This window comes from Bubalus kerabau, chromosome 5, assembly GCF_029407905.1.
Source record: "Bubalus kerabau isolate K-KA32 ecotype Philippines breed swamp buffalo chromosome 5, PCC_UOA_SB_1v2, whole genome shotgun sequence".
Classification (NCBI taxonomy): Eukaryota; Metazoa; Chordata; class Mammalia; order Artiodactyla; family Bovidae; genus Bubalus; species Bubalus kerabau.
The window spans coordinates 9,477,168-9,501,345 of NC_073628.1; the positions used below are offsets into that span (position 1 = coordinate 9,477,168).

Here is a 24,178-nt window from a genome sequence, read left to right on the forward strand (position 1 = left end):
AGGCTGAGCAGTGATCCCCAAGAGGAAGCAAAATGACTATTTAGAGGAGTTCAAAGAGAGGAAAACTTTCACTATGTCACACACTAAGTGTGTATTGATCCTGATCTCAATGTTAGCTCAGTGGGTCCTGGGTCACCTCCACAGTAAGGGCATGGAAGCCAGTTCCCCAGCTTGTTTGGGGATCAGGTTGGTAACTGTTTTCTTTAACGTCACAGAGAAATACTTTGCTGAGATGCTTCCAGCAATTGACAAAACTGTTTAAAGGTCTACTCTGTGAAAATTCTTTTTGTCAGCAGTGCCCCAAAGTGGCATTGGACTTTGAGCTCCACATCTGTAAATAAAATAAAATAAACCTGCTGCATGGTTTGCAGTCTGTTTCGGAACATGTCATTTGTCAGACTCGAAAGTGACATTTTTTTTTTTTTTCTGTAAAAAGTACTGAAAGTAGGTGTTTTGCTTGTTTTTTTTAATTATTATTATTATTTTTTACTTTACAATATTGTATTGGTTTTGCCATACATTGACATGAATCCACCATGGGTGTGCACATGTTCCCCATCCTGAAGCCCCCTCCCACCTCCCTCCCCATACCATCCCTCTGGGTCATCCCAGTGCACCAGCCCCAAGCATCCTGTATCCTGTATCGAACTTGGACTGGCAATTCGTTTCTTATATGATATTATACATGTTTCAATGCCATTCTCCCAATTCATCCCACCCTCTCCCTTTCCCACAGAGTCCAAGACTGTTCTATACATCTGTGTCTCTTTTGCTGTCTCGCATACAGGGTTATCATTACCATCTTTCTAAATTCCATATACATGCATTAGTATACTGTATGATGTTTTTCTTTCTGGCTTACTTCACTCTGTATAATAGGCTCCAGTTTCACCCACCTCATTAGAACTGATTCAAATGTATTCTTTTTAATGGCTGAGTAATACTCCATTGTGTATATGTACCACAGCTTTCTTGTCCATTCATCTGCTGATGGACATCTAGGTTGCTTCCACGTCCTGGATACATCAGAGATGGGGAAGTAGACCAGTCCTCAAAGCTGGTAATTAAGAGCCCAAACAGAGGGAGTGACCCTACTGTGTCCTCACCTGGGGTATAATTGCAAGGCCGCACCCCTCTATGTTATTAGCAGTGTGAATGGACAAAAGGCAACTGAATATCAACTGTCCTAGAGGAAGTGTGAGGATGAAATGGTACCAGTTTACAGATATTTTAGGATATGATGAAGATAAATATATGTCTAAGCTACCCCTTACTGACCTTTGGCTCTACCCCCAACAACTTACTAGCAGAATTTCTCATCAGTTTGGCTTGTGGGAATACTTAGCCCTTAATTAGGACCTCTCTTTTCTACTGGCTTCAGATAAGTGTGACCAATATAACCTCTGAAGGATGAGAAAAAGACACTTTCTTTCCCCAGAGTCCAGTCTTCTTTAACGTTGGGGCACAAAGGTGTTGGGGAAAAGGGTAAGTCCCACCAGGAACATGAACAGTGTCTGGGTTGGTCAACGGCCCATATGATTCAGTGGTAAAAATTCAAGGCTTCAGGCTGAGACAGTTACAAAGATTACCTGGAACAGGAAAATATTGCTCCCGAAGAGCTGTAGATTCATAAAGATGCCAAACAAAGGTATTGTGCATCCTAAGCTGTAGTGAACAGAAAAGGGAAGACACAAACCATAGGATTTAGAGCCCAGCTTTAGAGCTGCAGTCTATGATTGTATTGACCCAGGCAGTCAATGGTCAAGCCTAAAGGATAAAGACCCAGCCTGTACAATATGTCATTTTAAGGTTGTAATTATAAAGCTACCAAAAATAATTATATGACAATAGTGAAGATAATACTCCTGTCATTCTTTTGTCTGAGTCACTTAGTATAGAGTTGGCAGTGAAACGAAAGCATAACTTGATCAAGTCACTATATTGGATGGTGTATAGAAGCTGGATATAGAAGGGTAAAACTTAGAGAAGGATTTCTTTCTTAAGAGTTGTCAGTATGCTCTGAGTCCTCCCTTTCCTTCACCAACCTCAGTACTATAAACAATTTCCTTTTTCTCAACTAGTGGTTGAAGCAGCAAAAATACTACTGTGTCCCCTTAACCTGGGAGCACAGTGTCTGGTACCTAACACAATTCTAGGGAATTTAAGTTCATGTCTGATTTCTTAGGGCCAAGAGAAATGTAAGAATTCAGGCAAACAAGCATGCATCAACTACACGATATGAAAGGGAATCAAAAGTTCCCACTGGGGATCTACAATTTACTCAGGAAAGAGCTAAGGGAAAGGAATCCACTTTAAAGATCTGCTACACCCAGAGAGAGCTAGACTTAGACATTTCAATGGAAGAAACACACAGATCACAGCAATCCCAAGAAAGTAAGTCCTTTCTTGACCATTATCTCTACTTTTTTCCCCCTATTCTTATTGTCTAGAGTAAAGAAATCTTAAGCTGATTGTCTAGATTAAGAAACCTATGTCTATAGCCCAGTGGGTAGATAAAAGATTGAAAAAGCACAATGCAGTTAAATGCAGAATTTGTCTGCTAGGATATGCCTAGGAAGAGGTAAATTGTATAATTCAGTAGTTAATTTTTTAAACTTGGCATTGGCTCTATATTGTCCTGTATGGGATTAAACACACACACACACACACACACACACACTTCAAAAATTCAGAATTAAATATAAAAATTTCCCTCTGTACATCCGGGTCTCTTTTGCTGTCTCGCATACAGGGTTATCGTTACCATCTTTCTAAACTCCATATATATGTGTTAGAATACTGTATTGGTGTTTTTCTTTCTGGCTTACTTCACTCTGTATAATAGGCTCCAGTTTCATCCACCTCATTGGAACTGATTCAAATGTATTTTTTTAATGGCTGAGTAATACTCCATTGTGTATATATACCACAGCTTTCTTGGCATTAAAACATGTATAATATCATAAAAGAAATTAATCGCCAGTCCAGATTCGATGCAGGATGCAGGAAGCTTGGGGCTGGTGCACTGGGATGACCCAGAGGGATGGTATGGGGAGGGAGGTGGGAGGGGGGTTCAGGATGGGGAACACATGTACACCCATGGCGGATTCATGTTGATGTATGGCAAAACCAATACAATATTTAAAGTAAATAATAATAATAATAAAAATTTTTAAAATTTCCCTCTGATCTCAAAATAAGTACTTATATCCCAAGAGATAATGTACATGATTTGGGGTGCTAACACCCCAAATTGGAAACAGAAGTCCACCAACATTGAAGTACATAAAGAAATTGTAGTGTATTCATGTAGTGGACACTAAAGCACTAGGGAAGAGAACAACCTACTGTTACATGCAATAGAATGGGTGAATATTCATGAGTAAGCATGAGGAGAGAGGGCCTGTCACAGAACCCTTTATCAATTTACACTACTCAACGGCCAAGATCAACAAATACTCATCTATAGTGAAGGAGATCAGAATAGTTATTAATTTTTATTTTGCACAGGAAAGGGAAGTGAGGAGAGAAGAGTCAGGCAGTGGTGGTGGTTATTGCTGTATGGGGTAACTTGAGGGGAACCCCTGTGGAAATAGGATCTTTCTATCTTGATCTGCAGGTTGGTTACAGTTTTACATTTAGAAATAGTCATTGATTTGTATATACTCATGATCTCATCCTCCTTCGTGGATCACAGCCTTGTTGTGGTGAAGGAACTTACGTAACTCAATGAAGCTATGATCCATGCCATGCAGGGCCACACATGATGGATGGGTCATAGTGAAGAGTTTTGACAATACATGGTCCACTGGAGGAGGAAATAGCAAACCACTCCAGTATTCTTGCCGTGAGAATACCATAAACAATATGAAAAGGCAAAAAGGTTTGACACCAGAAGTTGAGTTCCCCTGGTTGGAAGGTGTCAAATATGCTACTGGGGAAGAGTGAGTGAAGGACAATTACTCATAGCTCCAGAAAGAATGAAGCATCTGGGCCAAAGTGGAAACAACACTCAGTTGTTGGTGTGTCTGGTGGTGAAAGTAAAGTCTGATGCTGAAAAGAACAATATTGCATAGGAGCCTGGATGGTTAGGTCGAAGGATCAAGGTAAATTGAACGTGGTCAAGCAGAAGATGGCAAGAGTGAAGATCGACATCTTAGTAACCAGTGAACTAAAATGGATGGGAATGGGTGAATTTAATTCATATTACCATTATATCAACTACGGCGTGCAAGAATCCCTTAGAAGAAATGGAGTAGCCTTCAGAGTCAACAAGAGTCTGAAAAACATACTTTGGTGCAATCTCAAAAATGATAGAATGATCTCAGTTCACTTCCAAGGCAAATCATTCAACATTATACTAATCCAAGTCTATGCCTTAACCTCTGATGCCAACGAAGCTGAAGTTGACTGGTTCTGTGAAGACCTACAATATCTTCTAGAGCTAAAACCTAAACGATGTCCTTTTCATCATCGGGGATTTGAATGCAAAAGTAGGAGGTAAAGAGACACCAGTAATAACAGGCAAGTTTGGCCTTGGAGTACAAAATGAAGCAGGGCAAAGGCTAACAGAGTTTTGTCGATGGAACATGCTAGTCCTACCACATACCATTTTCCAACAACCCAAGATAAAATGATGCTACACAGAGACATACCAGATAGTCAATACCAAAATCATATTGATTATGTTCTCTGCAGCTGAAGATGGAGAAGCTCTATAAAGTCAGCAAAAATAAGACCTAGAGCTGACTGAGGCTCAGATCATCAGCTCCTTATTGCAAAAGTCAGACTTAAATCAAATAAAATAGGGAAAATCAATAGGCATTTCAGGTATGACCTGAATCAAATCTCTTATGATTATGCAATGGAGGTAACAAATAGGTGCAATGGATTAGGTCTGTAGACAGAGTGCCTGAAGAACTATGAACAGAACTTAATAACATTGTACAGGAGGAAGTGAATAAAAATCATTCCAAAGGGGAAAAAAAATACAAGAAGACAAAGTCGTTGTCTTAGGAGGCCTTACAAATAGCTGAGAAAAGAAAAGTAAAAGGCAAGGAAGAACGGAAAAGATATACCAGACTTAATGCAGAGTTACAGAGAATATCAAAGAGAGATAAAGACTTCTTAAGTGAACAATGCAAAGAAAAGAGGAAAACAATAGAGATCTTTTTAAGAAAACTGGAGATATCAAGGGAGCATTTCATGCAAGGATGGGCATGATAAAGGGCAAGGAAAGAAACAGCAAGGACCTGAAAGAAGCAGAAGAGATTAAGAAGAAATCGCAAGAATACACAGAGGAACCATACAAAAAAGGTCTTAATGACCCAGATAACTGCAATGGTGTGGTCTTTTATGTAGAGCCAAACATTCTGGAGTGTGAGGCCAAGTGGGCCTTAGGAAGCATCACTATGAACAAAGCTAGTGGAGGTGATAGAATTTCAGCAAAGCTATTTCAAATCCTAAAAGATGATGCTGTTAAAGTGCTGCACTCAATATGTCAGCAAATTTGGAAAACTCAGCAGTGGCCACAGGACTGGAAAAGGTCAGTTTTCATTCCAATTCCAATGAAAAGCAGTACCAAAAATGTTCAAACTACCACATAATTGTGCTCACTTCACATGCTAGTGAGGTTATGTTAAAAATCCTTCAAGCTAGGCTTTAGCAGCACATGAACCAAGAATGTACAGATGTACCATCTGGGTTTCAAAGAGGCAGAGATCAATTGCCAACATTTGGTTGATTATGGAGGAAGCAAGGGAGTTCCAGAAAAACATCTACCTCTGCTTCATTGATTAGGCTAAAGCCTTTGACTGTGGGGATCACAACAAACTGTGGAAAATTCTTACAGAGATGAGAGTACCAGATCACTTTACCTGTCTCTTAAGAAACCTGTACACAGGTCAAGAAGCAACAGTTAGAACTGGACATGGAAAAATGGATTGGTTCCAAATTGGGAAAGGAGTACGACAAGGTTGTATATTGCCACCCTGCTTATTTAACTTATATGCAGCATACATTATGTGAATTGCAGTGCTGGATGAATCACAAACTGGAATCATGGTTGCCTGAAGAAATACTGACAACCTCAGATATGCAGATGATACCATTCTAATGGCAGAAATTGAGGAGGAACTAAAGAGAGTCTTGACGAGGGTAAAGAGGAGAGTGAAAAAGCTGGCTTGAAACTCAACATGAAACAAACTAAGATGACATCTGGTCCCATCACGTCATGGCAAATAGAAAGATAAAAATGGAAGCAGTGACAGATTTTCTTTTCTTGGGCTCCAAAATCACTGCGGATGGTGAAATCAAAAGATGTTTGCTCCCTGGAAGGAAAGCTATGACAAACCCATACAGCATATTAAAAGCAGAGACATCATTTTGCCGACATTAGGTTTATATGATCAAAGCTATGGTTTTTCCAGTGATGATATACAGATGTGACAGTTGGAACATAAAGAAAGCTGAACATTGAAAAATGGATGCTTTTCAATTGTGGTGCTAGAGAAGACTTTTGAGAGTCCATTGAACTCCAAGGAGATCAAACGAGACAGTTCTAAAGGAAATCAACCCTGAATATTCACTGAAAGGACCGTTGATGAAGCTCCAATACTTTGGCCACCTGATGTGGAGAGTCAACTCATTGGAAAAGACCCTAATGCTGGGAAAGACTGAAGGTAAAAGGAGAGGGGGATGACAGAGAGTGAAATGGTTAGATAGCATCACTGACTCAATGGACATGAATTTTAGCAAACTCCAAGAGCTAGTGGAGAACAAAAGAGCCTGGAGTGCTGCAGTCCATGGGGTCACAAAGAGTTGGACACAATTTAGCAACTGAACAACAACAATTTGATCTTTTCATATTACAGTTTGCAAAGTTTTCTCCTATTTTGGTCAATACTGAAATCAGACTGATTATATTCTTTGCAGCCAAAGATGGAGAAGCTCTATACAGTCAGCAAAAACAAGACTGGGAGCTGACTGTGGTTCAGATCATGAACTCCTTATTGCCAATTCAGACTTAAATTGAAGAAAATAGGAAAAACCACTAGACCATTCAGGTATGACCTACATCAAATCCCTTATGATTATACAGTGGAAATAACAAACAGATTTCAGGGATTAGATGGGATAGACAGAGTGCTTGAAGAACTATGAACAGAGGTTCATGACATTGTAGAGGAGGCAGTGATCCAGACCACCCCCAAGAAAAAGAAATGTAAAAAGGCAAAATGGTTGTCTGAGGAGGTCTTACAAATAGCTGAGAAAAGAAGAGAGGCAAAAGGCAAAGGAGAAAAGCAAAGATATACCCCTTTGAATGCAGAGTTCCAAAGAACAGCAATGAGAGATAAGAAAGTCTTCCTCAGTGATCAATGCAAAGAAATAGAGGAAACAATAGACAGGGAAAGACTAGAGATCTCTTCAAGAGAATTAGAGATGCCAAGGGAACATTTGATGTAAAGATAGGCACAATAAAGAACAGAAATGGTATGGACCTAACAGAAGCAGAAGATATTAAAAAGAGGTGGCAAGAATACAGAGAAGAGCTATACAAAAAAGATATTTATGACCCAGATATCCACAATGATGTGATCACTCACTCACCTTGAGCCAGACATTCTGCAATGTGAAGTTAAGTGGGCCTTAGGAAGCATCACTATTAAGAAAGCTAGTGGAGGTGATGGAATTCCAGTTGGGCTATTTCAAATCCTAAAAGATGATGCTGTTAAGGTACTGCACTCAATATGCCAGAAAATTTGGAAAACTCAGCAGTGGCCAAAGTGGAAAAGGTTAGTTTTCATTCCAATCCCAAAGAAAGGAAATGCCAGGGGAGGAGCCAAGATGGCGGAGGAGTAGGACGGGGAGAACACTTTCTCCCCCACAAATTCATCAAAAGAGCATTTAAACGTCGAGTAAATTCCACAAAACAACTTCTGAATGCCGGCAGAGGACATCAGGCACCCAGAAAAGCAGCCCAACTCTTCGAAAGGAGGTAGGAAAAAATATAAAAGACAAAAAAAGAGACAAAAGAGGGAGGGACGGAGTTCCGTCCCGGGAAGGGAGTCTTAAAAAGAGAGAAGTTTCCAAACACCAGGAAACCCTCTCACTGCCGAATCTGTGCCGAGCTTTGGAAGCACAGAGGGCAACATAAAAGGGAGGGGAAAAAAAAATAAACAATTAAAAATCGCGGATTGTGAGCCCTACGGTAACTCCCCCAGCGGAGAAGCAGCGCAGAGGCCTGCACACGGCATTAGCAAGCGGGGGCTGGGCAGGGAAGTGCGGCGCGGGCTGTGTCCCTTAGAGTAAGAATCGGGCCGAATGTCCTGAGCGCTATCTGAGCGAAATAATTTGAGCTAGCAAACCAGACTGTGGGATATCTACCACGCGAAAAGCCAGCCCTAACCTAAGACACCACCAGGCCCGCGCACAGAACAAAGGACTGAACAGAGATAGCCGGCTGCAGACCTTCCCCTTCCGGTGACAGGCAGCCAGAGCCGGAAGGGGGCAATCGCAGCCCCAGAGAGACACTATCTATAAAACTGTAAGCAGGCTTCTTTGCTAACTAAAACTTCTTGGGGGTCTGGACGGTCAACAGCTGCCTGAGAAGGTGCGCCGGTTTTACACCCAGATAACCGAGTGGCGGGGAGGCGATAAGTCGCAGCATTGGCGCCCGCCAAACACCTCATCACCTGAGCTGCTTGGATCTGGGAAGAACACAAAACGCAGGCCCAACCGAGTCTGCGCCTCTGAGGACTACCCGAGTGCCTGAACCTGAGCGGCTTGGACCTGGGAGCTCAGCCCAGGGCCGGCCTCTGATTGTTCCCGGGGGAACAACCTAGAGTCCAAGCAGTGTGGGCAGGGAGGCTACACGCGCAGTGAGCGGGGGCAGACCCAGTGTGGCTGAGGCACTGAGAGCGCACGCCAGTGTTATCTGTTTGCAGCATCCCTCCCTCCCTCCCCACAGCGCGGCTGAACAAGTGAGCCTAAATTAAAAAAAAAAAAATAGTGTCCTCAACCATCCCCTTTGTGTCAGGGCGGGAATCAGACACTGAAGAGACCAGCAAACAGAAGAAGCTATAACAGAGGGAAACGCCTTGGAAGCTACAGGCCATAGATTAAAACCCTGTGGTTACTACGGATTACCTAGGAAGGGGCCTATAGATCTTGAGAAATATAAGTCGGACTAAGGAACTGCCAAAAATGAACTGAACCCACAATACTCACAACAAAACCAGAGAAAGACCTAGATATATTTTTACTATTTTTACGATCAATCTTTCTTTCTTTTTTTTTTAATTAAAAAAATTTTTTTAAGTCCTCTATTGTCCTTTAATTTTCACTTTTATAACTATTACTTTGCAAAAAAAAAAAAAAGAAAGGAAATGCCAAAGAATGCACAAACTACTGCATGATTGCACTCATCTCACACACTAGCAAAGTAATGCTCAAAATTCTCCAAGCCAGGCTTCAACAGTACATAAACTGTGGACTTCCAGATGTTCAATCTGGATTTAGAAAAGGCAGAGGAACCAGAGATCAAATTGCCAACATCCGTTGGATCATGGAAAAAGCAAGAGAGTTACAGAAAAACATCTACTTCTGCTTTATTGACTATGCCAAAGCCTTTGACTGTGTGAATCACAACAAACTGTGGAAAATTCTGAAAGAGATGGGAATACCAGATCACCTGACCTGCCTCCTGAGAAATCTGTATGCGAATCAGGAAGCAACAGTTAGAACTGGACATGGAACAACACACTGGTTCCAAATCGGGAGAGGAGTATGTCAAAGCTGTATATTGTTACCCTGCTTGTTTAATTTATATGCAAGGTACCTCATGTGAAATGCTGGGCTGGATGAAGCACAAGCTGGAATCAAGATTGCCAGGAGAAATGTCAATGACTCAGATACGCAGATGATACCACCCTTATGGCAGAAAGTGCAAAAGAACTAAAAAGCCTCATGATGAAAGTGAAAGAGGAGAGTGTAAAAGTTGGCTTAGAACTCAACATTCAAAAAACTAAGATCATGGCATCCGGTCCCATCACTTCTTGGCAAATAGATGGGAAAACAGTGGAAACAGTGAGAGACTTTATTTTGGGGGACTCCAAAGTCACTGCAGATGGTGACTGAAGCCATGAAGTTAAAAGACGCTTGCTCCCTGGAAGAAAATCTATGACCAATCTGCACAGAATATTAAAAAACAGAGATATCACTTTGCCAACAAAGGTCCATCTAGTCAAAGCTATGGTTTTTCCAGGAGTCATGTATGGATGTGAGTTGGACTATAAAGAAAGCTGAGTGCCAAAGAATTGATGCTTTTGAACTGTGGTGTTGGAGAAGACTCTTGAGAGTCCCTTGGACTGCAAGGAGATCAAACTAGTCAATCCTAAAAGGAATCAGTCCTGAATATTCATTGGAAGGACTGATGCTGAAGCTGAAACTCCAATACTTTGGCCACCTAATGGGAAGAACTGACTCATTGGATAAGACCCTGATGCTGGGAAAGATTGAAGGCAGGAGGAGAAGGGGACAGCAGAGGATGAGATGGTTGGATGGCATCATTGACTCAATGTACATGATTTTGAGCAAGCTCCAGGAGCTTGGTGATTGACAGGGAAGCCTGGTGTGCTACAGTCCATGGGGTTGCAAAAAGTCAGACACGACTGAGCAACTGAAGTGAACTGATGTGCCAAAATCTGTACTGTGATGGATTACATATGGAGTACATTCATCTCCAGTGAAGAGACTGACAGTGTGATACAACCTAACTGTTCATCATATAATCAGTTCCATGTGAGTCTTATTTGGTGTGTTTTCCTCATCATTTACCTTTAAATATGCCCCCCTCTCTCACAACACATTATAATCTTTGACATAAATGGCTTCATGTCCCCACTCTTTGAATGTTGTCAGCCCACCTGACAAGGAGCAGGAGACACATCCTTTTACACAGGTTAGGTGTGCAGAACAAGTGAAAAACAGTAGTTTTAGTCTGTGCTGCCTCCACATCCTCCTGCATGGTCACTGTCAAACCCTTCAATAACAACAAACACGTATCACTTGTCAGCATAGTGCCAGGCATTGTGAAAAGCACAGGTACCCAACAGGACAAGAAAGATGTGCTCCCTTTTTTCGTAGTGTAGCATATTACACATGCAATCGCCAGTGTGAATGTGATATGAAGAAAGATGCAGGGAGTTAAAGGAGACCCCAGGAAATTAGACAGAAGCAATGATATTTTGAAAATGAGGCCATAGAGCCGGGCAGGGATCCATGAGAGCACATACGCTGTAGATTCAGATCAGGAAATGAGCTAAATCACAAAGTCCTTGTACAGTGCTCAAAGCTTCTTTTCATGATATAGCCATGAAAGATAAGGGAACTGAGCTTGCATTCTCAACTAACTGCCCTTTTTAGAAAAGCAGCTTGTCTATCTCAATAAGGAGAAGGCAGGTGTCAGTTTATTTCTTCCCTCCAACCCAGTAACCACTTTCCCTTTCCTGCTCACCTTAATGTTCAGGGTTTCTTCAGCATTCTTCATTTCATGTCCGTGTGAAACTTTCTTAATTTTCATTAAGCCCTCATCTGGTTTATTTGTGACAATCAGCCACTGAGCAGATTCAACCAACAACCTGATTAAAGAAGGGCTCACAAGTGCAGTCAGCTCTCCCTTGCTTATTTGTCACCTGATTATTGGCAACAGATACTTTTTGCTTTTCATCTATATCTAGAACTTCAGTTGTTGGATTAGGAAAGAAATTATGTTCTTTTATACAAATACAAGGAAATACTCGAATGACTATTGTGGGCATTCCACCTGAAAGGTATAGCACACGCAGTCTCATACAGACTTGGGAGTCAAATTTCCCCTGTGCTTAATCAGCAGATTTTCCAAGAAGCTTATGAGGCTTAAGCTTGAGAGTCTTCCACATGCATAATTCCCTTTCAAAGTTTGTCTTAGGTTCTATCAAATTTGTCCTCACAGTATGTATTTATAAAATATTCTTTTTTTAAAAGCCCCCCAATTATGTAAGCTTAAAGCCCAACAACATGTGCAAGTACTCCAGCCATGAACTGCTCTTAGTAACCTGTTGTTAGTCGCTAAGTACACAGATGAGCCACTAATTTAAATTAGTTTCAGTTTTCTCATCAATACAGTGGAGAAAGTAACGCCACCATCCTTGTGGGCCTGTTATGAGACTAGAATGAGATAACGGTTGTGTCTGGCATGGATTGCACTTTCCTCTCTCCCTAAACTCCTCTCAGTGTATTAAATCTATAGTCATTTCTTTATGATTGATGAAATCTGATTCTCCCTAGACTGGTTTTAAGTGTAAAGATGAAGCATAAATAAATGATAAAATTATCTAAGAGGGTAGGGACTGCTGAACATATGATGTAAAGTACCTAAACTGCATGCCAGTTTTATTACTGGAAAAAACTATGCTCCTATTATGTCAGCTAACTATATGGATAAATTTGTTGCCTCTTCCTTTTATCCAATTTCACCTACAAAAATGAAAATAAAAACTTTGCCATAATGTGATTCATTCCAAAGCCAAAAATATTAAAGGTGCTTACTTTTTAAATATTTGAGTGCATTTTACATTAAGGAAAATAACACTAAAATAACTCTATGACTGCTACACAGAGTAAGATACATGAAGAAGGATGGCAGAAAATACTTAGATTTCTCTGGAAGAAAAGTCATTGTCACTCCCTGTTGTGCTTTTCAAATCTCAGTTTGCACAGAGTGAACAGATGAGAGACATGGGTTTTAGTTCCAAACAATTAGATATGATCCCTGGAGTAAGACTACTCTGATTCAATATGCATTTTCATCTCAGGTTCCCATAAGACCGAGTGAGAGAGAAGGCTCATACCTTGAGGACAGAAAGAAGACAAAGAAAGGTCTTTGTCTGCTGCAGGGTGTGCCACTCTCAAAAGACAAAAGCCAGTCCTCCCAGCATCATCTGTCCGATACTAAAGGTACAGGATAACAGTGTCATTACTATGGGTTTTGACTGGGAACTTATCCACTCTATAACTGAAAGAAACCCAATTGAGATACTAATGTCAGATAAAGGTGAAATTTCAAGGTCAAATTCAAGACTTGGAAAATGGATTTAGATCACAGTTGTGGACTTACCAAGCATGTTGTTATTTGCTATGATGACCACAGCAGAACAACCTGACCAGAAGCATAGTAAGAAGTCAATGAGGAAGGTGGGAGCAAAGGTTACACAGGTCCCAGAGATGGCAAGCTGGAGCAAACAGCACCTGAGAATCAACTTTCGCCCAAACCTAAGAAACAAGAGAGTCAGCTTAGATTATGGGAGTAATAGTAATACATGGTAAGAAACTCAGAAAGCAAAAGCATACTCTGAAATTTAGAGAGTGTTTTAACAAGTGATTCATGAACCTGAAATCTTGAAAAAACAAGAGCTAAATCAACACATTTCCCCAAAAGTAACACTCTTTGTCTATATAGTAGCCTAAGGATCTAAAAACTTCATTCTGTAGTCAGCAGGAGGCAATTGACATCAAGTGATATCATATTAAAGAAACCCCAGTATTGGAAATTGTAATATTACTGTATTACTCTTGATAAAAGTGAAAGAGGAGAGTGAAGAAGTTGGCTTAAAGCTCAATATTCAGAAAACTAAAACCATGGCATCTGGTCCCATCACTTCATGGGAAATAGATGGGGAAACAGTGGAAACAGTGTCAGACTTTATTTTGGGGGGCTCCAAAATCACTGCAGATGGTGATTGCAGCCATGAAATTAAAAGACGCTTACTCCTTGGAAGGAAAGTTATGACCAACCTAGATAGCATATTCAAAAGCACAGACATTACTTTGCCAACAAAGGTCCATCTAGTCAAGGCTATGGTTTTTCCAGTGGTCATGTATGGATGTAGAGTTGGACTGTGAAGAAAACTGAGAGCCGAAGAATTGATGCTTTTGAACTGTAGTGTTGGAAAAGACTCTTGAGAGTCCCTTGGACTACAAGGAGATCCAACCAGTCCATCATAAAGGAGATCAGTCCTGGGTGTTCTTTGGAAGGAATGATGCTAAAGCTGAAACTCCAATACTTTGGCCACCTCATGCAAAGAGTTGACTCTGGAAAAGACTCTGATGCTGGGAGGGATTGGGGGCAGGAGGAAAAGGGGACGACAGAGGATGAGATGGCTGGATGGCATCACCGACTCGATGCACATGGGTTTGGGTAGATTCTGGCATCACTGACTCGATGGATGTGAGTTTGGGTGAACTCCAGGAGTTGGTGATGGACAGGGAGGCCTGGGTTGCTGCAGTTCATGAGGCCGCAAAGAGTCAGACACTACTGAGCGACTGAACTGAACTGAACTGAACTGAGTATTACCGTAAACATCCATTTTACAAGTATGTGTATCTAGCAAAGTAGAGAGTCTCTAGAGTGTCTAGAACACATGGAGCTAAAAGTATACTTGAGTCTCTAAATTACAGCTGAAAAAAGAAAATGTTAGTTGCTCAGTCATGTCTGACTCTTTGCAACCCCATGGACTGTATAGACTGCTAGGTTCCTCTGTCCATGGAATTCTCCAGGCAAGAATACCGGAGTGGGTTGCCATTCCCTTCTCCAGATGATCTCCTGGACTCAGGGATCGAACCCAAGTTTCCTGCATTGCAGACAGATTCTTCAATGTCCAGGCCACTAGGGAAGTCCTGAGCCACTGCAAAGTATCATGGAACAATGCATTAAAGTTGTTAAAGCTTTATGTAAAATCACTCAATTGAATCTGGATTTTCAGTTCTCAAGCAACATGCTTTCCTAGAACAGTATGAGCTCCATAAGCCAGATAGAAGAAATTACATAATTTTTTCAGGGGAAAGATTAAAGTAAGATGGTGAATCAAGGGGAAAAGAAGGTGAAAGATGAATGAGGAAAAGGGAATTTGGTTTTCCTTGGGCATCAGGAAAAGGGGACCTTAGTGTATATGACTTGGACTACATAGGATGTGCTAATATATACACCCAGTAATAAAAACTAATGTACAAATTTTGGGATTCAGAATTCCTCTGAAAGGTTTTAAATAGAATTCTTTAAAAATTCAAATAGTCCACCAAAAAAACTGGAAAATGTAAAAACATAGGAACAAAAATAATACCAGATAAGCATTTTAGTAATCATTATTATCATCAAGATTGAAGGCAGGAGAAGGGGACAACAGAGGACGAGATGGTTGGATGACATCACTGACTCAATGGATGTGAGTTTGAGCAAACTCTGGGAGAAGGACAGGGAAGGACAGGGAAGCCTGGTGTGCTGCAGTCCACGGGGTTGCAGAGTCAACCCCATGGACTGAACAACTGAACAACAACAACAACATAATCATCAAGAAAATGGTACGGGGAGGGAGGAGGGATGAGGGTTCAGGATGGGGAACACGTGTATATCTGTGGTGGATGCATGTTGATATATGGCAAAACCAATGCAATATTGTAAAGTTAAAAAATAAAATAAAATATTAAAAAAGAAAATTATGTAGAAAAAATTAAAGTGATAGACTGAAATGAATCATAACAATAATCACATCAAACAAGTTGCTAATGACCTAAACCATCTATCACATGAGGGAGATTATCAAAGGGTTAAAAAAAGACCTAATTTTAAGTACAATAGTACTTAAAATATTGTGGGTTGAAAGTAAATTGACAGTAAAAAAAAATATTTAGTTCAAATAGTAATTATAAGATGCCTGGTGTCTTTACATTATCATCAAATAAAACAAATTTCAAAACAAAAGACATTTGCAGAAATAATGCTGAAAAGGTCAAATGTATATGAACTCAACAAAAGCTTGAAATACATGAAATAAAACTGACAGAATTAGATACAGAGTTCATATTCTGCAATCATTAGTTTATAACTCTTCATTCACCTTATTCTTCTGATACCTTAAATCTACTTTCTGCCTCCACTAATTTGCCTAGTCTTAGCTAGTTCTTGTGAATTCTGTTTCACAGTGATAGGAAGAGCTGACATCGAAGGATCAAAAAGCGACATCATTGTGAACGCTTGGCCGGGGCAAGCCAGTTATCCCTGCGGTAACTTTTTGGACACCTCCTGCTTAAAACCCCAACGGTCAGAAAGATTGTTCTTTTGTAAGTGGATGCATACGTTTGTCCTTCTGTGCCTGGTTTATTTCATTCAGCGTATTTTTTTCATAGTTTATTTATGTTGTACCAAGTACCAGAACATCATTCTATTTTCAGGATGAATAATATCCTATTGTGTATATTCACCATATTTGTTTACCCATTAATCTGCTGATGCATGCTTGGATCACCACCTTCAGGTATTATAAATAATGTTGTAATGAATACTGATGTACAGCTATCAAACTCGCTGTTTTTAATTTTTTAGAGTATATACCTAGGAATGGAATTGCTGGTTCATGTGAAAATTCTGTTTAGACTTTTTTTTTTTAATTTGTTTTTTTAATTTTTTTTTTTTTTTTAACTTTACAATATTGTATATTGTATTGGTTTTGCCATACATCAACATGAATCCGCCATGGTTGTACACATGTTCCCCATCCTGAACCCCTCTTCCACCTCCTTCCCCATACCATCCCTCTGGGTCATCCCAGTGCACCAGCCCCAAGCTTCCTGTATCCTGCATCGAACCTGGACTGGCGATTCATTTCTTATATGATATTATACATGTTTTAATGCCATTTGACAATCTGCCAAACTGTTTCCCATCTTGTTGTTGTTATTCAGTCACTAAGTTGTGTCTGACTCTGCACACCAGGCTTCCCTGTCCTTCACTATCTTCTGAAACTTGCTCAAATTCATGTCTATTGAGGATTCATCATTTTATATTTCCACTGTCATTGAATGAGGGTTTCAATTTCTCTACTTGCTCATCAACACTTACTTTTTCTGCTTTTTAAAAATTATAGCCATCCAATTAAAATAAATACATTTATATTAAAAAATAAAAAATAATAAAATTATAGCCATCCTAGTAGGTGTGATATGGTTTGCCATACAGTTTTGACTTGCATTTATTTAATAAGTGATGAGGTTGGGATCTTTTCATGTGCTTATCAACTACTTGTATATCTTCTTTATAGAAATATATTCAAGTCCTTTGCTAATTTTTAAATTGGTTTATCATTTTGTTATTGAATGGTTCATATATTCTGGATATTAAATACTTATCAGCTGTATTATTTTAAAATATTTTCACCCAACTTGTAGGTTATCTTTTATTCTCTTGATAATAACTTTTGATGCACAAGGTTTTTAATTTTGGTGAAGTCTGATTAAGCTATTTTTCTTTTGTTGTTTGTGATCTGCATGTCTAAGAATCCATTACCAAATACAAGGTTATGAAGATTCACTTCTATGCTTCCTTTAAGAGTTTTAAAGTTTTAACTCTTACACATAGGTTATTAATTCACTCAACTTTTGCATATAGAGTGAGAGAAGAGTAAACTTTTTTTTTTATTATTTCATATGGGCATTTAGGGGCTTATTAGGTGGCACTAGTGGTAAAAAAAAAAAATGCATGCCTATGCAGGAGACATTAAGAAACGCAGGTTCAATCCCTAGGTTGGGAAGACCCTCTGGAGAAGGGCACAGCAACCTACTCCACTGTTCTTGCCTGGAGAATCCCATGGACATAGGAGCCTGGAGGGCTACAGTCCAGAGGGTCGCAAAGAGTCGGACATGACTGAAGTGAATTTGCAGGTGTGAACATGGATATTTAGCGGTTCAATACCATTTCCTGAAAACATTTTTCTTTTCCATGCTGAGTGATCTTGGCACACTTGACAAAAGTCAGTTGGCTCTAAATGTACAATTTCATTTCTGGACTGAGTTCCTTTTTGTTGGTTTGTGCCTCTCCTCTATCCTTATGCCAGTACTGTAATATTTGGTTACGGCAGTTTTGTAGTAGTTTTGAAACCAAAAAGTGTGGGTCCTCTGAATTTATCCTTCTTTTTAACATTGTTTGGCTCTTTGGAGCTCCAAATTCGTATGAACTTAAAGTTCAGCTTTTCCATTTCTACAGAAAACAATGTTGGAATTTTGATAGGGATTTCACTGAAACTCTTGATTGCATTAAGTAGATTGACTAGTGGCCAACATTAAGTCTTCCTACAGCATTAACACGGGATTCCTTTCCATTTGTTTAGGGCTTTTCTATTTCTTTCAGCAAGGCTTTATAGTTTACAGTATACAAATCTTTTACCTCTTAGATTAATTTTATTGATAGGTAGTTTATTCTTTTAGAAGATATTGTAAGTGTAATAACTTTCTCAATTTCATTTTCTGCTTGTTCATTGTGGTTATATAATTGTGTGTTTTTCTTGTACCCTACAACTTTGTTGAATTCGTTCATGAACTCTAATAGCTGTCTTGTGCATTCTTTGGAATTTTAAATTTGTATAATCATGTCATCTACAAATATAGGTAGACTAAAGTTTTTCTTTTCAATTTGGATATATTTAATTTCTCTTTCTTATCTAATTAATTAGATTCTTCAATACAATGTTGATTAGCAACAGTGAAAGCAGACATCCTTGACTTGCTCCCGAAGTTATTGTGAAAGTTTTCCTTTCACCATTGAGCTTAATGTTAGTTGTAGTTTTTTTCTTAAATACCCTTTAACTTGTTGGGTTCCCTTTTATTCTTAGTAGTCTTATTTTTATCATGAAAGAGTGCTAGGTTTTATAAAATGCTGAATTGTACATTTTATAAAATGTATCAATTGAAATTATGCTTTCTTTTTCTATTAAAGTGCTATATTACATTGATTGATTTTCTTATGATGAACTACCTTTGCATTCCTGGGATAAATCCTATTTGTTCATGGTATACAACTTTTTAAATATGCAGTTGGATTCAGTCTGCTAGCATTTTGCTGCAGATTTTCTGTTCATAAAGGATGTTGCTCTGTTGTTTTCTTGTGATGTCATTATCTGTCTTTGATATCAGAGCAGCACTGGTCCCATAGAGTGAGTTAGGGAGCTTTCCTCCTCTTCTGTTTCATGGAAAAGTTCAAGAAGAATTGGTGTTCATGTTGGGTTGGTCAAAGGGTCATTCATTTCTCCCCCATAAGATGGCCCTAGCAGTACTTAGTTGTCTTTAACTTCATTCAAAATAATTTTGTTACCTGATATTCTGACAGCTGCCATAGCAATGTGCATTTTAAAAACTTATCAAAGTTGGTGAATTTTTGTGTAGCCATTTTAATATTGAAGATGAAAGAGAAAAAGCAACATTTTCAGCATTGTTGCTTGTTATTGTCCCCAGTCACATCCAACTCTTTGTGACCCCGTGGTCTGTAGCCCATCAGGCTCCTCTGCCCATGGAATTCTGTAGGCAAGAATACTGGAGTGGGTTGCCACTTCCTACTCCAGGGGATCTTCCCACCCCAAGGATTTAAGCCATGTTTCTTGTGTCTTCTGCATTGGCAGGTGGATTCTTTATCACTGAGCCACCAGGGAAGCCAACTTATTAACAATTAAAAGCAAATGGGTTGAATTTTCCCATCAAAAGAGAGAGTCACTAAATGGATTCTTTAGAAAAGGACTGAACTATATTCTCCTTACAAGAGGCTCACTTCAGCTTTAAAGACATACATAGGCTCAAAGTGATGGGACAGGAAAGGATACTCTATACAGGGTACAATTAAATGAGAATTTTTTTGTCTGATACTTATATCAGACAAAATAGACTCCAACCAAAAATGGTAAGAAGACACAAAAAAGTGCATTACATAATGATAAAGGAACCATTTATCAAGATGATATATCAGTAATAAATAATTATGCAACTAACACCAGAGCACCTCAATATATTAAGCAAATACTAACATACGTGAAAGGAGAAATAGACAGAAATACAATAATATTGGTGGACCTCATTACTTTGTTTTCAACAATGTTTAGCCAGATTAAGAAAGTTAGAGAGAAGACTCAAATAAAAAATTAAAAATGAAAGAGGAGACACAGGGTTATAAGGTACTAACTCAAATATTTCTGTGTTTTAATAAAATAAATAAACCTTTAATAAAATAAAATAAAACCTTTAATAAAAAAAGGCTAACCTATAAGAAATGGATAAGTTCCTAGACACATACAATCTACCAAGACTGAATCATAAAGAAATGGAAAAATCTGAACAGACCAATAATAACTAAGGAGATTAAATCAGTAATATAAATCACCCCTTCTCACAAAAAAAAAAAAAAGAAAGAAAGAAAGAAAAACAATGCAAAACCTGGACAAGAGGTTTCACAGGTGAATTCTACCAAACATTTAAAAATGAATCAAACCAGTTCCTTTCAAACACTTCCAAAAAATTTGAAGAGGAGGAAACACTCTCAAACTGATTTTAGAAATCCACCACTTTTCTGATTCCAAAGTCAGATAAGGACACTCCAAGAAAACTGCAGACCAACATCTCTGCTGAATACAGATGCAAAACATTCTCAACAAAATATTAGTAAACCAAATTCAATAGCACACTAAAAGGATCATAAAACATGATCAAGTGGAATTCACCCCCAGGATGTAAGGATTACTTAAGATATGTGAATCAATAAATGTGAAAAACCACATAATGGAATGAAAGGTAAATTAGTATGATCATCTCAAGAGATACAGACAAAATCCTACATCCTTTAGTGATAAAAATAATTAATTGGGTATAGAAGAAATGTACTTCAACATAATAAAGGCCATACATGACAAATCCTCAGCTAATATCATAATGCTGACAGGTTGAAGGATTTTCCTCTAAGCTTAGGAAAAAAAAAGGGTGCCCACTCACACAGGTCACATTTAACATAATATTGTAAGTTGTAATCAGAGAAAGCAGGCAAGAAAAAGCCATAGAAGTTGGAAAGGAAGAATTAAGTTCTCTCTGTTTGCAGATGCTATCATCCTATACACAGAAAATTCTAAAGACTCAACCAAAAATTTGTTATAACTAGTCTACAAATTCGGTGAAGTTACAGGATACAAAATCAACATACAGAAATCAATTGCATTTCTATACACTAGCAATGAAATATGTGAAAAAAGTATTAAAGAGAACAATTCCACTCACAGTAGCATCAAAAGGCACTTTATTGTGAATTATCATAAAGGCTTTGGTCAGAATACTGTCAACTCTTTTGTGAATTACATTTGGGGTAATTGCATACAAAGTTCACAATTTTCAGGTGAAAGATAAAATGGCATTAGGCTTATGGATGGTAAGGGATACTTTAAGTCTCTCATTTCTCCTGTGAAAGACTTGAGTCTGACATCATTGTCTCTTACTTCAGGATGGACACTGCTGGCACAGGATAACCCAAACTTATCACACCACAAATTGTGACTCCTGAGGTCTATAGATTAATTACCTTATACTAAGAAAATATGTGATTGCATGAATACTTAATACAAGGCTTATATAAGCTGGGCATACACACCGAGGAAACCAGAATTGAAAGAGACACGTGTACCCCAATGTTCATCGCAGCACTGTTTATAATAGCCAGGACATGGAAGCAACTTAGATGTCCATCAGCAGATGAATGGATAAGAACACTGTAGTACATATACACAATGGAGTATTACTCAGCCATTAAAAAGAATACATTTGAATCAGTTCTAATGAGGTGGATGAAACTGGAGCCTATTATACAGAGTGAAGTAAGCCAGAAAGAAAAACACCAATACAGTATACTAACGCATATATATGGAATTTAGAAAGATGGTAACGACAACCCTGTATGCGAGACAGCAAAAGAGACACAGATGTATAGGACAGTCTTTTGGACTCTGTGGGAGAGGCGGGGGGGGAGATGATTTGGGAGAATGGCAGTAAAACATGTATAATACCATATAAGAAATGAATCGCCAGTCCAGGTTCAATGCAGGATACAGGAAGCTTGGGGCTGGTGCACTGGGATGACCCAGAGGGATGGTATGGGGAGGGAGGTGGGAGGGGGGTTTGGGATGGGGAACACATGTACACCCATGATGGATGCATGTTGATGTATGGCAAAACCAATACAATATTGTAAAGTAAAAAAAAAAATAATAATAATATAATTTAAAAATTAAAGAGAAAAATAAAAGCAAGATAAACATCCAGGTTACAACCACAATTATTTTACAATTCCAGTATTACCTGACTATGCACCAGGTTTTATAGAAATGCCTACCAGTTATGGTGGGGCAACCAAGACATGATGACCAATGTGGGAACCCATAAGCATTTAGCTCATTGAGTCCAGTAGGGACTTAACACAAAAATCATGGCAAAGGCCAGCAGTGCTGTTCTCTATATCTGTGTTTTTAAAGAAGCTGGACCTCCTGTCTTGAAGCACCTTCCTTTCTGTTCCCATAGATAACTCTTCCTCATATTTCTGGAGGAAGTGTTATGATACTTACCCTCTAAATACTGTTCTGGAATATACCCCAAATCTTGTGGAGATAATATTTCTGTGTCCAGTACACAGAGCTCTGTGGCAACAAAATGTCATTCATCACAATGAGTTGAATTCTGCATTTCCATCCATAGCTCCCTGGGAACCAAGGCAACTCACCCCAGAGGAAGGGCAGCTATGATGTGGAGACACTCACCTGTCTGAGAGCTGGCCATTTATGAGGCCTCCCCACCAGCATTCCAGCCATGACTAGGGATTGAACCACTGATTTCTGTGACTGATGATCACATACAAAGTCCCACTGGAAGAGAAGAAAACCAGCACAAAGGAGCTTCACAGCATCTCATAATCCCTCAATGTGCCCTTCATGAACACATTCTGTTTTTTTTTTTTACTATGTTTATTCATCTATATCATTCAAGTCTCAGTTTAAGCATGGCTTTTCTAGAATTTCTCAACCAAGTCTTCTAGGTTATAACAGGATCCGTCTTTATATTCACTTAGCACTGCATACCCTAGAGGTCCTTAACCTTTGCCACACATTGAAAACATTGAGTTTTTTCTTTTTAACTTTACAATATTGTATTGGTTTTGCCATATATCAACATGAATCTGCCACAGGTATACATGTGTTCCCCATCCTGAACCCTCCTCCCTCCTCCCTCCCTGTACCATCCTTCTGGGTCGTCCCAGTGTAAGGAAACATTGAGTTTTTTTAAAAATATTGAAGTCTAGATTTCACATCTAGAGTGAAATATACTCCAGTCTGTTTCTCTGACAAGTAACCAGGGTATTGAAATATGTTCTAATAAAAAATAATATTTCCAATTTGCAACTAGATTGAGAACAAGTGGGTAAGAATAATTTTTCACAAGTAATTACTTGTCTAATCACCAGTCTTTATACTAAAGGTAAAGCTTTGTGATATTAGAATTCATATCCAGTTGGTTGATTTCACTGTCCTCAATTTTAAGTGCTTGGCTTTTAAAAAGGTAAGCAATCATTATTGCTGAAAGAATGAAAGACAGGTGGTTACACTAATACTAACCACTTGAACAGTATTTATGCTGTTATTCTAAACACCCAGACCATGTACTCACAATAGTAAATGAGGCTTTACCTCAGTCATGATGGTGGAGGAGAACAAGCAGCAATCATACACCCAGCCATCCACACAGGGCTCTGTGTACAAGTCACTCATGTCGGGAAAGATCCCATTTAGGAGCTGCCACTGTGGGTGGAGGAAGCGATGACATTTCTCTGGCTTCAAGTTAGAATCCAAGGGGATGGAAATTCTCAGGAGGACATCAAGGCTGAGGGTCCCAGTGTCATTATCAGAGACAGTGGCATTAGTGAGGATGTGGACCCAGCAGCGATGCCCTGGAACAGCTGCAGTGAAGTTCTCCAGCAGTATATGGCATGCTATCATCATGAGAGAAGGCAAGGCTAAAAGCATCTGAAGGATCTGGAATTTCCCCAGGCCACCAATTTCATCCTGGAGCTTCTCAAAGGGCAAAGGTGATATTCAAGAGAAGCTACAATGACTTTACAGAGACAAGTTCAGGGGCACAAAAAGTTTCCTTATATTAATTCAAACTATCTACGTGACCTCACACCAGTTTCTCATTAATGAGTCCTGTCACCTTACTTACAACAGAGTAGTTTTCCCAGTCCTTTTGTTATCAGGATATAATACTCTTCTTTTTTTAAAGTAAAGTTATAGAGATAATT

At 39.1% G+C, this 24,178-nt stretch overlaps 1 pseudogene; it reads right to left on the reverse strand.

The window, feature by feature from the left end:
• Positions 1-1,451: 1,451 nt before the first annotated feature.
• On the reverse strand, positions 1,452-23,963 carry LOC129654136 (solute carrier family 22 member 10-like; annotated as a pseudogene).
• Positions 23,964-24,178: the final 215 nt, after the last annotated feature.